This window comes from Rhinoraja longicauda, chromosome 7, assembly GCF_053455715.1.
Source record: "Rhinoraja longicauda isolate Sanriku21f chromosome 7, sRhiLon1.1, whole genome shotgun sequence".
In the NCBI taxonomy this organism is placed as follows: domain Eukaryota; kingdom Metazoa; phylum Chordata; class Chondrichthyes; order Rajiformes; family Arhynchobatidae; genus Rhinoraja; species Rhinoraja longicauda.
Genome location: NC_135959.1, coordinates 51,365,391 through 51,381,354, shown reverse-complemented (window position 1 = coordinate 51,381,354; position 15,964 = coordinate 51,365,391). Strand labels below are relative to the sequence as shown.

The 15,964-nt window shown below is 44.6% G+C and overlaps 1 protein-coding gene across 3 annotated transcripts in view; it reads left to right on the top strand.

The window, feature by feature from the left end:
• Positions 1-1,801: 1,801 nt before the first annotated feature.
• gpr45 (G protein-coupled receptor 45) overlaps positions 1,802-15,964 on the top strand; it is a 33,822-nt gene continuing 19,659 nt past the window's right edge. For 2 of the 3 annotated variants that reach the window (XM_078402584.1, XM_078402582.1), the window contains exon 1: positions 1,852-2,185. The gene's annotated coding sequence lies outside the window, so the exon portion shown is untranslated. Of the gene's footprint in view, positions 2,186-15,964 lie in introns of all 3 variants that reach the window. The other variant, XM_078402581.1, reaches the window with a different exon arrangement.

Sequence of the window (15,964 nt, the reverse complement as noted above, 5' to 3'; positions counted from 1 at the left end):
CCCATCCCTTCTCTCCAGAGCTGCTGTCTGTCCCGCTGAGTTACTCCAGCATTTTGTGTCTATCCTTCGTGTATAACCAGCATCTGCAGTTCCTTCCTGCACACACCAGGTTTTTGCACCATTGACTTCATCCACACCTCAAAGCTAAAAAACATAATCAAAGACTGTCGCACTTTAGTCATCCACTCTTCCCCCTGCTCCTATCTGGCAGAAGGTACAGAAGCTTGAAAGTGCACACACTGGACTCGGGAACAGCATCTCCCCCCTCCATTATCAGGATTCTGAACTGTCCTTCCATAAGCTACCATATTGTCCAATCCACCTCTACCTCATTGGGGACGTTGGGTTGTTTATGGAACTGATGAGCTACAATGTTCAGAACAATATTCTGCACTTTGTATCTTCCCCCTTAGCTCTATCTATTTTATTTGAGGTTTGGCTTGAAATATAGTATTTATGTATGGTATTATCTGATCTGTTTAGATAGCATGTACAACAAACGTTTTCACTGTACCTCACTACACGCGACAATAATAAACCTGAGCCTAAAGCAATGGAACTGTTTTTCTCCCCATGAACTGTGATCTTTGTTGATGAGAGATCCAGGAGTTTAAAATGTACAATAATCAAGTGTTTACCTTGAAAAATCCACACCTGCTCCGTGTCCACAGGTGCTGGCGGCCTTTTAGCCTGTGGACTGATGCAGACATGTCATCATTTCATCAGCTTCCCCACCTCCCCCGGGCCTGGATAGGCTCCCTCACCTCATCACCCCCACCCCCACCCCACACCTGAGCCTGCACTCCCTCCCACCCCCACCCCATCACCCCCACCCACCCCACCCCACACTCCACACCCACCCCACACCCCCCCACCCCCACCCCATCACCCCCACCCCACCCCACACTCCACACCCACCCCACACCTCCCCCCACACCCCCCCACCCCCACCCCACACCCCATCACCCCCACCCCACACTCACCCCCACCCCACACCCACCCCACACTCCACACCCACACCCACCCCCCCCCCACCCCATCACCCCACACCCCACACCCACCCCCACCACCCCACACTCCACACCCACCCCACACCCCACCCCCACCCCATCACCCCACACCCCCACCCCACACCCCCACACCTCCACCCCCACCCCACACCCCACACCCACCCCACACCCCCACCCCATGCGGACCGCTCCGGCCAGCGGTGCAGAGGCTCCGGCAGCGACCGCCCGTCTCTCCCAGAGTAGGAGGGAGAGACCGGCCTCTTGGTCTCACTCATTCAGAGGGCGGCCTCCCTCCCTCTCTCCCTCCCTGTCTCCCTCTCCCCCCTCACTCCTCCCTCCCTCCTCCCTCCCTCCATCCCTCTCTCCCTCTCTCTCTCCCTCCCTCTCTCCCTCCCCTCCTCCCTCCCTCCATCCCTCCCTCCATCCCTCCCTCCCTCCTCCCTCCCTCTTTCTCTCCCTCTCTCCCTCTCTCCCTCTCTCCCTCTCTCTCTCCCTCCCTCTCTCCCTCCCCTCCTCCCTCCCTCCATCCCTCCCTCCATCCCTCCCTCCCTCCTCCCTCCCTCTCTCTCTCCCTCTCTCCCTCTCTCTCTCCCTCCCTCTCTCCCTCCCCTCCTCCCTCCCTCCATCCCTCCCTCCATCCCTCCCTCCCTCCTCCCTCCCTCTCTCTCTCCCTCTCTCCCTCTCTCCCTCTCTCCCTCTCTCTCTCCCTCCCTCCTCCCTCCCTCCTCCCTCCCTCCATCACTCCTCAATCCCTCTCGCCCTCCCTCTCTCCCTCCTCCACTCCTCCCTCTCTCTCTCCCCTCCCTCTCTCCCTCCCTCTCCCTCCCTCCCTCCTTCTCCCCTCCGGCAGCTGTCAGCGTTTCCCCGCAGCCACACTTGTCCGTCTGAGCCTCTGCTCTGCCACCTCGGGGGCTTCATCCTCTCTCTCTCTCTCTCTCTCTCTCTGCTTCACACCAGCCCTCTGATCCCCAGTCTCCCGGCGGATGGTGAGCTGCAGGGAAAGGGGGGAGGGGGACGTGTGGCAATGTTTCATTTTCAGATGATTCAGATGTTGGACCTTCTGGCAGTATGAAGCAGCGCTTTCCCGAGACAGAATGGGGCACCGCTTCTCAAACCAGACGAAAGAAAGACAGCTGCAGCTGTTAATATCTGGCGCTCACTTGCAGCTTGCTCGGGTAAGCATTGAACACACTGAACTACTGTGGATGAAGGCACAATATGCTGGAGTAACTCAGCGGGCCAGGCAGCAAGCATCTTTCAATAGCCCTTTTCTCCAGGAATGCTGCCTGACCCGCTGAGTTACTCCAGCATTTTGTGTCCATCTCCGTTATAAACCAGCGTCTGCAGTTCCTCCCTCACACATGTTCCACTATTGTGGGGGAGTCATTTCAGGAAATCAAAAGCGAACGGAACAATCAGCATTTTTTAAAATCAAAACAATACCTCGCTGAGATTGGGCAGCAACTCTGGAGAAAAGGAATATGTAACATTTCGGGTCGAGATCCTTCTTCAGACTGAGAGGGTTTGAGTCACTGAAGAAGGGTCTCGACCCAAAACCTATTCACCTCGTCGCCTATTCCTTCTCTCCAGAGATGCTGCCTGACCAGCTGAGTTACTCCAGCACTTTGTGTCTACAGCATCTGCAGTTCCTTCCTGCACTATTGAAGATTATCTGATTATCAGTATTATCTGTGCTGGGAAATATTTGCAACTCTTGCTGTGACATATATTATTCAATCTGGGTATTAACAAGATCCGCGTTATCAATAATCTGCATAAGTGGAGTATAACATAAGATTCTTTTGAAACGTTCCCAAACCAAAATGAATTTGGTAGATAGTACATCCTCTTATTGTTCTGATCACTCCTCGCGATTTTTAACTGCTTCGGGTATAAATCTGGAATTCTTTTTTTTAAACAGGCCAAAGTGATTTCAAGTTTCAGAAAGGGGCTTTGTCGTTTATAATATGTATCAAAAGATTGTTAAACATCAGATTTCTTTTTGCAGGGTAACCTTTTAGTGCATTGAACAAGATATATTTGAGGAAAATCTACTTCCTGTTTATGAAAGCTTAGCATTTGGAAATTTAACACCAATCAATCCAAGCTTTTTTAAATAAGTAAGCTATTAAAGTGATGGTGCAGCAAATTGGATTATTTATAGAGGCCTCCACTTGGAATAAAGATATTGAGCAACATTTGTTCCAAGAGAAAATACATTCGAAGTGAATCCAAACTAGCTGGATGAGTTGAAACGAAGAACTGCAGATGTTGGTTTGAACCAAAGATTGACACAAAGTGCTGGAGTAACTCTGGAGGGAGAGAATCGCTTTCCTCCAGAGATGCTGCTTGACCCGCTGAGTTACTCCAACATTTTGTCTTTCTGGTGAATTTTGCCATTGGTGCTTGGTGGAAGCATTTTCAGCTGAGCCAGAAGTATGGTATCAGATGGCATGGGAACCATTCAAGGCTGGTTAATTTAGTAGATTTCGAAGGAATGTAGACTGTTATCGGTGCTGTATTTATAGTAAAATGTTTATTTGATTATATTATATTTATTTAATTATATTATATTTGATTTAAGTCATGAACAGCCTGAGATGGATATAAAAGACCTTATCTGAAGAGGATCAGCCTGTGTCAATCTTATCAAATAATAATGGTACAAACATTGGACTGGAACGCAATGGTCTTGACTATTATTACAGAATATTTGGGCATGAATGTCAAGATGACATTAGCTTGAAAATGTTAATTAAGCAATAAAAAAATCTACATATGAAAAGCTATCATCAATAAATATGACCAGAGATGATTTTTTTTGTAAAGCATAAATTCTCCTGTCTTTATAAACAAGAAAGTCTGGTCTCCTTACTTACTCTGACGTAAATGAAAGTCTTGAACTATTTGGATGTACCTTTAGAAAGGAGATAAGGAGGAATTTCTTTGGCTCGAGGGTGGTGAATTTGTGGAATTCATTGCCACAGATAGCTGTGGAGGCCGTCATTGGATATTTTTAAAACGGAGATTGATAGGTTCTTGATTAGTAAGGGCATCAAAGGTCATGGGGAGGAGACAGGAGAATGGGGTTCGGTTTGGAAAAATAGATCAGCCGTGATTGAATGGTGGAGCAGACTCAATTGAAGTGTATTTCCTAAACATTTTGAAGTAGACCATTTGATTCAAATTGGTGGTAACAGTTTGGTGGTAAAAAAATGTCCAAACAGAGCCTTCTCAAGGTACAGGAGGGCAATTGTTGATCATGTCAATGCTGCATGAGAATGTGTAATTAAAGATAGTATGGCATTTTGTGCATAGAACTTGAGATGAAATATATCTCCAACCAATCTCATTCCGAAGCAAAAACTGATATATCATTTAACCAACTACTTAAATCTAAGTTCATTTGTACCTTTGTTCTTCAGCATGGAAAACAAGCTGCCAACTCAAAAAAGGCTTTCAAAGTGATTAAATAAATCAATTCAGAATAACCATCAGTCTGGCCCAGCCTACACACCATAAGAATTTCATTGGGAAGACGTGCAATGAAGGTTCCACTGATTTTTAGCTGAAGTTAGTTTAGAGATGCAGCATAGAAAAGACCCTTTCACCCATAGAGTCCAACCATCAATCACACATTCACGGTAGTTGAATGTTATCCCACTTTCTCATCCACTCCCTACACATTAGGAAAAGTTTTTTTAAAGAGGCCAATTAACCTACAAACACACACATCTTTGGGATGTGGGATGAAACTGGAACACCTGGAAGAAATGCACATGGTAACAGGGAGAACGTGCAAATTCCACACAGAGAGTCCGAGGTTGGGATTGATCCTGGCAGCAGCCCTACCAGCTGTGCCACTGCCGTTCAATCAAATGATCATACTGATCAAGTGTAAAGTCCACAAGGAAGTTACAACCAAGTGGCACAGTGGTGCAGCAGTAGAGTTGCATCGTTACAGTACCAGAGACCAGGGTTAGATCCTGACTAAAGGTGCTGTCTGTGCAGAGTTTGTACTCCCGGTGTCTGCATGGGTTTTCTACGAAGGCTTCGATTTCCTCCCGCATCCCAAAGACGTGCAGGTTTGTAGATTAATTGACTTCTATAAATTGGCCCACGTGTGTAGGATAGAACTAGTGTACAGGTGATCATTGGTCGGTGTGGACTCAATGAGCCGAAGGACCTGTGTCCATGCTGCATCTCTAAACTAAACTAAACCTAATGCCCGTAGAATGGTAATAAGGAGAATATTGATGCAACCCACAAATAAAAACCATCTGTTTTTGGAGAAATTGACAAAGTGAAAATTATTCCGTTATTTTAACCACATGTATTTGAACCATCTTTAAATTGATTAATTCATTTAATGAGATGCAAGCATGCAATAGACAATAGGTGCAGGAGGAGGCCATTCGGCCCTTTGAACCAGCACTGCCATTCACTGTGAGCATGGCTGATCATCCACAATCAGTACCCCGTTCCTGCCTTCTCCCCATATCCCTTGACTCTGCTGTCTTTAAGAGCTCTATCTAACTCTCTTGAAAGCATCCAGAGAATTGGCCTCCACTGCTTTCTGAGGCAGAGAAGTCCACAGATTCACAACTCTGGGTGAAAAGGTTTTTCCTCGTCTCCGTTCTTGTAGTAAATTAAACTCTCAACATGCTTTATGACGAATATACTGGAATCTTGAAATACTTTGTGCCCTTCAAAGAGATACTTTGGCAATAAACTAATAGTTCAATGATTCCTGCACAAATTCTTGCTCCTGAATTCAATGTAATTGATCTGTCTTCAGACCGTAAATTGTGAGGAACATGGAAGTTGCAGGCAATAGAGTTGGCCTGTGGAAAACCATAGTTCATTGAGGTGACTGCAGCGTTGACTGATGTGTGAGCAATAGGGTTTCAACAACAGGGGTTAAAACAAAACGTCCTGCCCATGTTTGTAATTTTAGTTTAGTTTAGTTTAGTTTGGAGATACAACTCGGAAACAGGCCCTTCAGCTCACCGCTGATCAGCCAACCGCTGCCAACCACCGATCAGCCTGTACACCAACACTATCCTACATACAAGGGCCAATTTACGTTTTTCCGAATCCAATTAACCTACAACCCTGATGATGGACCCAAAACGTCACCTATTCCTTTTCTCCAGGGAGGCTGCCTGACCCGCTGAGTTACTCCAACATTTTGTGTCTATCTTGTGTATTTGTGTAAACCAGCATCTGCAGTTCCTTCCCACACAGCCTACAAACCTGTACATCTTTGGAGTGTGGGACCGGAGCACCCAGAGAAAACCTAATGCCCACAGGGAGAACGTACAATCTCCGTGCAGACACCACACATAGTCAGGATCAAACCCAGTTCCCTGGCACTGTAAGGCAGCAACTCTATCGCTGTGCCTAAGAAATCTCTTTTGGGCTTGTCATAACTTCACATCAAATTAAAAAAGACTCATTTCTGCTTAGTGACATGACATTGCAACTCCACCGGGCTGTTGAGAAGATTCATCACTCTTTCCTGATTTGAAAGCAATAAATTCAATGATTGATTCCACATGTCATGGGGAAATATGGTTAGGTTGTTCTTCCTGCATAACTGCTGCACAACTATTCAGATGCTAATCGTGATCTCCACCAGTGACAGGAACCTGAGCTGTTGCATTTTCACATCCATCAGCTCAAATCATATTGCCATAAGTGTAAATAGCAAGGCTCGCACTCCAACTTTCCTGCTTGTAAGAACAGCTCCCAGTACGTCTACTCACATTAAATGTGTTTTTCTTTCCATTTGCAATAATTCAAATATAGAAATATTACCATTCACTGATAATTGGAACTTGGGATGGGATTTGCCACTGGAGAACAGTTGCCCGTGCTCACTATTAATCTTGCCGTCTTTCCCAGTGGGAACTTGCAAAGTAAAACTGGCTCAATCAGTCAGCGACAGTCCATGCATAAAAGGCTTTCTGTGAGATGTGAAGTAAATACTTGCACTTATGTAGTCTCATATATTACATTCAAACCTTATGCACTGTCTCATTGTAATCTACAACTGCATTAGTAGGGGTGTCAGGGGTTATGGGGAGAAGGCAGGGGACTGGGGTTGAGAGGGGAAGCTAGATCAGCCACGATTGAATGGCGTAGTAGACTTGATGGGCCGAATGGCCTAATTCTGTTCCTAGAACGTGTGAATCTGTGAACATAAATCCTTGCACTCTTGCACTTTAGTATGGTTGTGCCTATGTATAGATTTTTACTGGACTGTATGCAAAAAATAAAATCCACTGTACCTAGGTAAATGCAACAATAAAGTACCATTGAGGAGGGGGCAAGCAGAACAAGGCACACCCACACCACAGGGTGGCCAACAGTCAAAGAAATTGTATCTGTCTAAGATTAATAAATAATCAGAAACGTTTAAAACAATTAAAAAATATTTGAGCTAGCATTATAAAAATGAAAAAGCGTACAAAATTAAACAGTTTGTGCATGGTTTGAGACACCTGTGTAATTATTTTCCCCTATAATACACCCCATGCTGGAACATTGGACATAGTTGGAGTTCACAAACATGTCATTCTGTGTCCTCACCTTTGCAGTGGAAGTGAAGTGGCAGCAGGGGCGCAGTGGGAAGGGGTGTCTCACGGAACTCTTGTCGAAGAGTGGAGGAAATCTTCTGTTTAAAAAGTCATACCTTGAAGAGCATTCATGGTGGAACAGTAAAATGGAGGCATGAAAGAATGCAGACGCTGAAAACTGGAGCAAAAAAGAGAGCAGCTGAAGGAACCTGACAGGCCCGACAGCATCTGCGGAGGGAAATAGTCAATCAATGTTTCAGTCGACACCCCTTCATCCCGGCTGTCCATTTCCCTCCACAGATGATGCCTGATCTTCTTGAGTTCCTCCAGATATTTCCTTTTTTTCCGGAATTCATGGGTAAGGGTGTCAGGGGTTATGGCGAGATGGCAGGAGAATGGAGTTGAGAGGGAAAGATAGATCAGACATGATTGATTGGCAGTGTAGACCTGATGGGCCGAATGGCCTAATTCTTCTCCTATAACCTATGCACAGATGAACTTATGAACATTAACAGCCTCTCATGTGTGTGTTTTAATGTCAGCTGCTGTTAATTATTTATGCTTGAGAATTTACTATCATCTCCAGGAAGGTTATGCAGTAAACAACTTAGATAAAATTTTATTTATTTCTAATTTTTCTCATTTTTATTTAAGCTTTGGAGATAGAACTCAAAGCAGGGGCCATTGTATATAATTGAATAATGATGAATCTCCTGGCTCTTCTATTGATGCAAATCATCGAGCCTTTTAGCAGAATCAGTAGGTGGTACTGACACTTGAGCTGCCTCCACAATTCAATAAGGTCATAGATGATCATATTGATCAGTCTGAAGAAGGGTCCTGACCTGGAAGGTCACCCATTTCTTCTCTCCAGAGATGTTGCCAGTTACTCCAGCATTTTGTGTCTATCTTCAGTGCAGTTCCTTCCTACACATAGCTGATCTGAGTTTGGATTCAATGCTTTCCTATCAGATTCTGTGACCTTTAATTCCCTTTTACTCCAAAAATATCAAGTATTTCACCATTAACTGTGTAGGAAAGAACTGCAGATGCTGGTTTAAATCGAAGGTAGGTACATACTGCTGGAGTAACTCAGTGGGACAGGCAGCATCTCTGGAGAAAAGGAATGGGTGACATTTTGAGTCAGTCTGAAAAGGCTCTCGACCCGAAACATCACCCATTCCTACTCCAGAGATGCTGCCTGTCCCGCTGAGTTACCCCAGCAGATTGTGTATACCTTGAATTTCTACATTAAATATACTTAAAGACTGTGCTATTTGTCACTTCGCCCATCTCAAGCCCCGTGATGATGGGGGTGACAGGGGAAAGAAAGGTGGTGTAAATGTAGAGTTGAAGTGTGGAGCTGCACATTACATAAGACCATAGACTATAGACATAAGAGCAGAATTCAGCCCATCGAGTCTGCTCCGCCGTTCAATCATGGCTGATCTATCTTTCCCTCTTGACCCCATTCTCCTGGCTTCTCCCTGTAACCTTTGACGCCCTTACTAATCTAAAACCTATCAATCTCCACTTTAAAAATAGCCAATGACTTGGCCTCCACCACCGTCTGTGGGAAGGAATTCCACAGATTCACCACACTGCGGGTCAAAGTGGTTAAGCCGGAGAAGCAATTACACTAGAGCAGGCCCTCACTCTCAGCCACAGACGTCAACATCCAGGGGCACAATGGGATGTTCTGACTGGTCATTCCGTGGGCGGCACGGTCTTTCTCCGTGCTTGGCTGTCCCCTGGGCCTCCCACGCTGTACTTCTGCTCTGCCTTCCTGTGACAAATAAAGAACCATTGAGCCATCAAACCATTGAACCAAAGTGGATAACTTCATATTTCCCCATGTTATCTTCCAATTAGCATCCTTTGACTACCCATCACCAGATTTTTAGTGTCCACCTTTACAACTTATTTTGCCACGACCATGTACTCAGACCAATGGAGATGTCAGCCAGTGGGGTGTTTGTAGATAGGAGGTCATTTAATGAAACAATAGTGGCGATTGCAAGTTGTCTATTTTGGAATGACTTGAGTTATCAAATGACTTAATTCGTAGATGGTTGGGGTCCCTGGATTGCAGTGTTCCAGAGGACCAATTTTATCTCTTGTTTATGACAAGCTGATAATGTTGATGATTACTATATTTTAATTGAACCTTTCACATGGTCAAATGGCATTTCTTTGTGTAGAACTGCTGAACACTTCCAGCATTGTTTTTACTTCCTCGATTTTCGTTTGATTTTCTCTTGGCCATTTGCAAATGTCTGACGCTGGGAGGAGTAGCTGTGTTTCTGTTTTCAGCCCAATCATTAACAGTGACCTAAGTGTACAAATTATCGCCCAAGTGGTTCTGACTCCCACACTGAATCCAGTTGTTAGACATTAGCCACACACGGGTAGAACAGCTAGTGACAGTGAATCTGTGTGATTAAGCAATTAACATACTTCCTACACTTTGCTTAAAATCTGAGTCAGAGCTTTTTGTAATAAATATTGATTTTGTACCACAGATGGTTCTGTGGTGTCAGGGTGAACATTTATGTTTAACATTAAATGTTCTTTTTCTCCAATTCTACCCCAGTTCAAAAGTTATAGGAGCTTGAACTAAGCCATTCGGCCCATCAAGTCTACTCCGCCATTCAATCATGGCTAATCTATCTTTCCCTCTCAACCCCATTCTCCTGCCTTCTCCCCAAAGCCCCCAACACTTTGTAAAAACAGTGGCTTGTTTTTATCCCATTTGTATTCAATGGGAACTACTGTAATAAATATGTCACGGTCCTTTTGTGGGAAAGGTTCAACATGGTAGGCTGCTCTGGAATGTTAGACAGATACATGAATAGGATAGGTTTAGAGGGTTATGGGCCAACCATAGGCAGGTGGGACTCGTGTAGATGGGGCATGTTGGTCAGTGTGGGCAAGTTGGGCCGAAAGGCCGGTTTCCACACCGTATGACTATGACTCAATAATAAGTTTTTTAGGTTTAGGTTTATTATTGTCATGTGTACTGAGGTACAGTGAAAAGCTTTGTTTTGCATGCGATCTAAACAGATCAGATCAGATAAATATGATCAAGTCAAACTCATGTACAATAGATAGAGCAAAGGGGAAGAGACACAGGGTGCAAAATATATTTCTCAACATTTCAGCACATGTTCAATAGACAAAGTCCAATGTCCTCAATGTGGCAATATCAATTTCCATCTTTTACTCTAATAGAGTAAAATACCAACAGGCCATGCCAACAGATAAAGTCATTAAAAACAATCAGGTTTTAAAAAATGTGGGTGGGGATGTGGTAAGAGGGATCCAAGGTGATTCACCACTAAAAGGCCTGAATCTGAGGCATTAGTTGAGCTTCAGGATCAGAGGAGGTTGGTGAGGTGAATTCTGAGACTGTGGAAAGATTTGTAGTCAAAGCTGAGGATTTTGAAACTCGTCCATTGTAGGGTGGGGGATCCTGGAAGATCACTGTACACTGAATGAATGTGACTCTTGACAAGTCTTCATTCTGTATATGCATTACTGAGGGCTGGATGAATGTTTTAGAGTTGAAAGCAACATAGTAGAGCCGACAGCACACAGTTAACCCATGCTATAATGGACCACAGGAGGGGTAAACCAGCATCAGCAGTTCCTTCCTACAGCATCCTACCCTGTTATTTGGTCACTTTTTGTCCTCATTTCTCTAATAAATGCAGCACAATTTTCGCATGTTGAGCTCTTTTGCAAATGGCAAGTTGCAGTTTCATTTTTGAACAAGCAACTCTCCATAAGGGCCAGGACTGCCCATGCATGACAGCTTTTGTATTTGCAGGTTAGTGGCGAGAAAATGCATCTATCAATAATTTCTTTGGGGTGCCTCCATGCTCCTCTGGAAAATGCAGAGCCATCGCATTTATTGCATTGTGTGTAGGAAGGAACAGCAGATACTGGTTTACACGAAGATAGACACAAAATGCTAGAGTAACTCAGCGGGTCAGGCAGCATCTCTGGGGAAAAGGGATAGGTGATGTTTCTGCTTGATACCCTTCTTCAGACTGTTGGGATCAGCCATGCTGATTTGTAATGGGACATCCCATCGGCATTTACTGCAAATTTGCTCCAAAGAGATTGTTTTGCTTAGGTAGACATCCATTACTCAATGTGCAGGAAGGAACTGCAGATGCCGGTTTAAACCGCAGATAGAAAAACAATGCTGGAGTAACTCAGTGGGACAGGCAGCATCTCTGGAGAGAAGGAATCGGTGATGTTTTGGGTTGAGACCCTTCGTCAGACCCTTCTTCTCCATTTCTCAATGTTACATCATTGCATCTCAGTGAAGACTGCTTTCTGAAAGCTAATCCCAGCTTCTACAGTCTCTGCCAGTTTAACCCCTCGTGTCACCTACTCCTCTTGGCCGTTTGAAGTAGTCATGTTGGCACAGGCAACAATTGCTGTTTCCAACAATCCCAGAATGAAAGGGGTGAACTGCCACAATCATATAACAGTGCAGCATAGAAGGACCCATTATGGATCGCATGGCTTTTGTTTAAAAAGTAGCAGTCCTGACAGGTATTTAAGTAATTATTCAATTTCCTTTGTGAAAGCTGCCATTAAGTCTGTAACCATTGGCCTATCAGGAAGTGATACCGACTTCCTGACTTCCATCCATCTAGGACAGAACCATTTATGTAACTTATACTGCACAACTTACTGTTTTTTGTACTCTAAACCTCTAATTATAAAGCCAAGGGTTCTATGTTTTGATATATTTTCTTGTCACTTTAAAAGGTTTGTACACACTTTCTCTTTTGGCTCCATAGATCAGGCAAATGCACAGAGTCTCTTGCCCAGAGTAGGGGAATCGAGAACCAGAGGACATAGGTTTAAGGTGAGAGAGGAAAAGACAGTAGAAATCACAGGGATAACTATTTTGCACCATGGGTGGTGGCTGTGCTGAACGAGCTGCTGGAGCAGGTAGTTGAGGCAGGTACTATCACAACGTTTAAGAAACGTTTAAGGAACATTTAGACAGTACATGGATTGGATGGGTTTAGAGGAATATGGGCCAAACGTGGGCAGGTGGGACTAGTGTAGATGGGACATGTTGGTCATTGTGGGCAAGTTGGGTTGGAGAGCCTATTTCCACACTTTATGGCGCTATAAAAATTGTAGTTGGGGGGGAGAAAGCTGCCTGAGTTGGGGGGGGGGAGAAAGCGGGAAGGCAGGTGGGGGCTGGACAAAGCCTGACAAATGACCGGAGAATCTCGATGAAGTTTGCTTTTGAATGGCAAAAAGGTAGAGTAAGTGACAAAGGCTACAGGTGAAAAGGAAACAAATAATATTGGTAGGTGTCAATTGATGGCAGGAGGTTGTACAAAGGCCAGAGATGAAAAGCCTAAAAGTGTGGGATAAGGGGATGAGAATAGAGGAGGTGCGAAATGTGAAGCCCGAGAAAGATGGAAGAGACCGGGGGGGGGGGGGGGGGGGGGGGGGTTGGGAACGAAATGGTTGCAAATAGATGCAAAATGCTGGAGTAACTCAGTGGGTCAGGCAGCGTCTATGGAGAAAAGGGATAGGTGACAATTTGGGTTGAGACCCTTCTTCAGACTCGTCTTCATACCATTAGGTTGTAAGCTACTCAAGGGGAGTATGAGGTGCTGTTCCTCCAGTTTGCACGTGGCTTCACTCTGGCAATGGAGGAGGCCCAGGTCAGTATGGGAATGGGAAGGGGAGTTAAAATTGTTAGCAACTGACCAAGTGCAAGTGTTTGGCGAACGGCCGCCTAGTTCATACTTGGTTTCGCAGATGTAAGAGACCACATCAGGAACATCAGAAATGACAATACTTTGGTGAACAGAATTCTATTTGTGAAGCACATTGTACTCACTTACACTCAGGCAAAGTCAGAAAATACTGAATGTCCACAGCAATCAGCCTGCATGAGGTCCTTCTACAGTTGTACCGGGCCCTGGTGAGACCGCACCTGGAGTACTGTGTGCAGTTTTGGTCTCCAAATTTGAGGAAGGATATTCTTGCTATTGAGGGCGTGCAGCGTAGGTTCATTAGGTTAATTCCCGGAATGGCGGGACTGTCGTATGTTGAAAGGCTGGAGCAATTAGGCTTGTATACACTGGAATATAGAAGGATGAGGGGGGATCTTATTGAAACATATAAGATAATTAGGGGATTGGACACATTAGAGACCATCTGCCACTTCTCTGAACAGATAGCTCCTCTGTCCCTCCCTTCCCCTCCTCCTTCCCAGATCTCCCTCTATCTTCCTGTCTCCACCTATATCCTTCCTTTGTCCCGCCCCCGACATCAGTCTGAAGAAGGGTCTCGACCCGAAACGTCACCCATTCCTTCTCTCCCGAGATGCTGCCTGACCTGCTGAGTTACTCCAGCATTTTGTGAATAAATCGATTTGTACCAGCATCTGCAGTTATTTTCTTATACATTAGAGGCAGGAAACATGTTCCCAATGTTGGGGGAGTCCAGAACAAGGGGCCACAGTTTAAGAATAAGGGGTAGGCCATTTAGAACGGAGATGAGGAAGAACTTTTTCAGTCAGAGAGTGGTGAAGGTGTGGAATTCTCTGCCTCAGAAGGCAGTGGAGGCCAGTTCGTTGGATGCTTTCAAGAGAGAGCTGGATAGAGCTCTTAAGGATAGCGGAGTGAGGGGGTATGGGGAGAAGGCAGGAACGGGGTACTGATTGAGAGTGATCAGCCATGATCGCATTGAATGGCGGTGCTGGCTCGAAGGGCTGAATGGCCTACTCCTGCACCTATTGTCTATTGTCTATTGCATGTGAAAATGGAGAAAGGAATAGCATTTGAAAGTGAGCCTGCAAACGTAGGTCAATGTTGTTAATGAAGAAACTCGCCACAGGGTCAGTTTAACATTCCTTGCCTTAGCAACATGAGTGAAGAGTACATGGCCTTTTATTGACATTTAAAACTAACAATGAGGAGCACCGTGGCATAATCCTGCCGAGCAACAGCATATGAGTGAACAAGAGAGGCTTCACGTTGCCTCATGCTGATTTTTCTCAACAATGTATATAAGTTCAATCTATAATGCTACAACATCTTACCTTTGCATGACATTCCATGCAGTAATATAGAAAAGGAAACACATGCTTGAAAATATTTACCACTGCTTATACTTAATTTTCATTCCATATTTCTATGTTATTCCAATTCCTGCCATGATTTGTTGCTTCTGTGGTTTACACAATAGTAGTGATATAAAATATTGCACACCTGAAGAATGATATCTCTATTTTCAACTTCTTTTCTAGCTGAGAGCAGTTTGTTACATCCAAAAGTCATTCATTAAAAATGAATCACTGGCCATCCATGCTTAATTTCTGCAAGTGGGTGAGGTGCCAAAGTCTTGGATATTCACCTTTGTAAATATGCTTGTTTTTTGTTTTAAATTTTTTTTTTTTTTTAGGTTTTATATAATGCAGATAAGAGCTGCAGGAAAAACCTGTAAAAAAATACAACGATGTCAAAGATCCAATTCATGTGAATCAACCAAGCTAATTAAAAATGTGAGAGCGGCAGAGGATATTGAGAAAACGGAGCAGGGAACCCTGGATAACATGAGATTTTGAAAAGAATGCCAGGCATAGGCAGATGGGATTAAGTGAATGCCTGAGGTGTACAGAGGGTGTAGGCCTATGCCTGAAATGAAAATTAGGAGGGAAACAAAGGGACATACCAGTACTGTTTAAATCCATCCAATTTATTCAGTTGCTTCATGTTTCGTGTCCATCATCTATGTTTCAAATGTTCGGCCAGGCTCTTGCACAGTGGACAGCCTTCTCGTTTGCCACCGCTAGATCTTCCAGGCAGCATTGTTCACCAAGAAGTGGGCATGTTAGTAGGTGTGGCATGGATTACACAGATGTCCCACATTCATATTCTCTGTCTGCTGCATCTGCATAGTTGGTGACATTTGCTTATCTTGGATTTGCAGCTTCTGTCATTATTTTTCCCTTCACATCCACAGCTTTCAAGGTAGCTCACAGTGCATCACGAATCCTGACATTTGTCCTCAAATTCCACGAAGGTTGTGTCCATAGACAATGTTTCATCATTTATGCACCATAATAAAATTCTCATGTGACCATGGTGCGGCATAATGTCGCAGCGGTAGAGTTGCTGCCTCACCGTGCCAAAGGCCCGGGTTCCATCCTGATTATGGATGCGGAGTTTTTTATGTTCTCCCCGTGACAGCGTGGGTTTTCTCCGGGTGCTCTGGTTTCCTCCCACATCCCAAAGACGTGCAGGTCTGTAGGTTAATTAGCCTCTGTAAATTGCCTCTAGCATGTAGGATATAAAACTGGGGTAACATAGAACTAGTGTACGG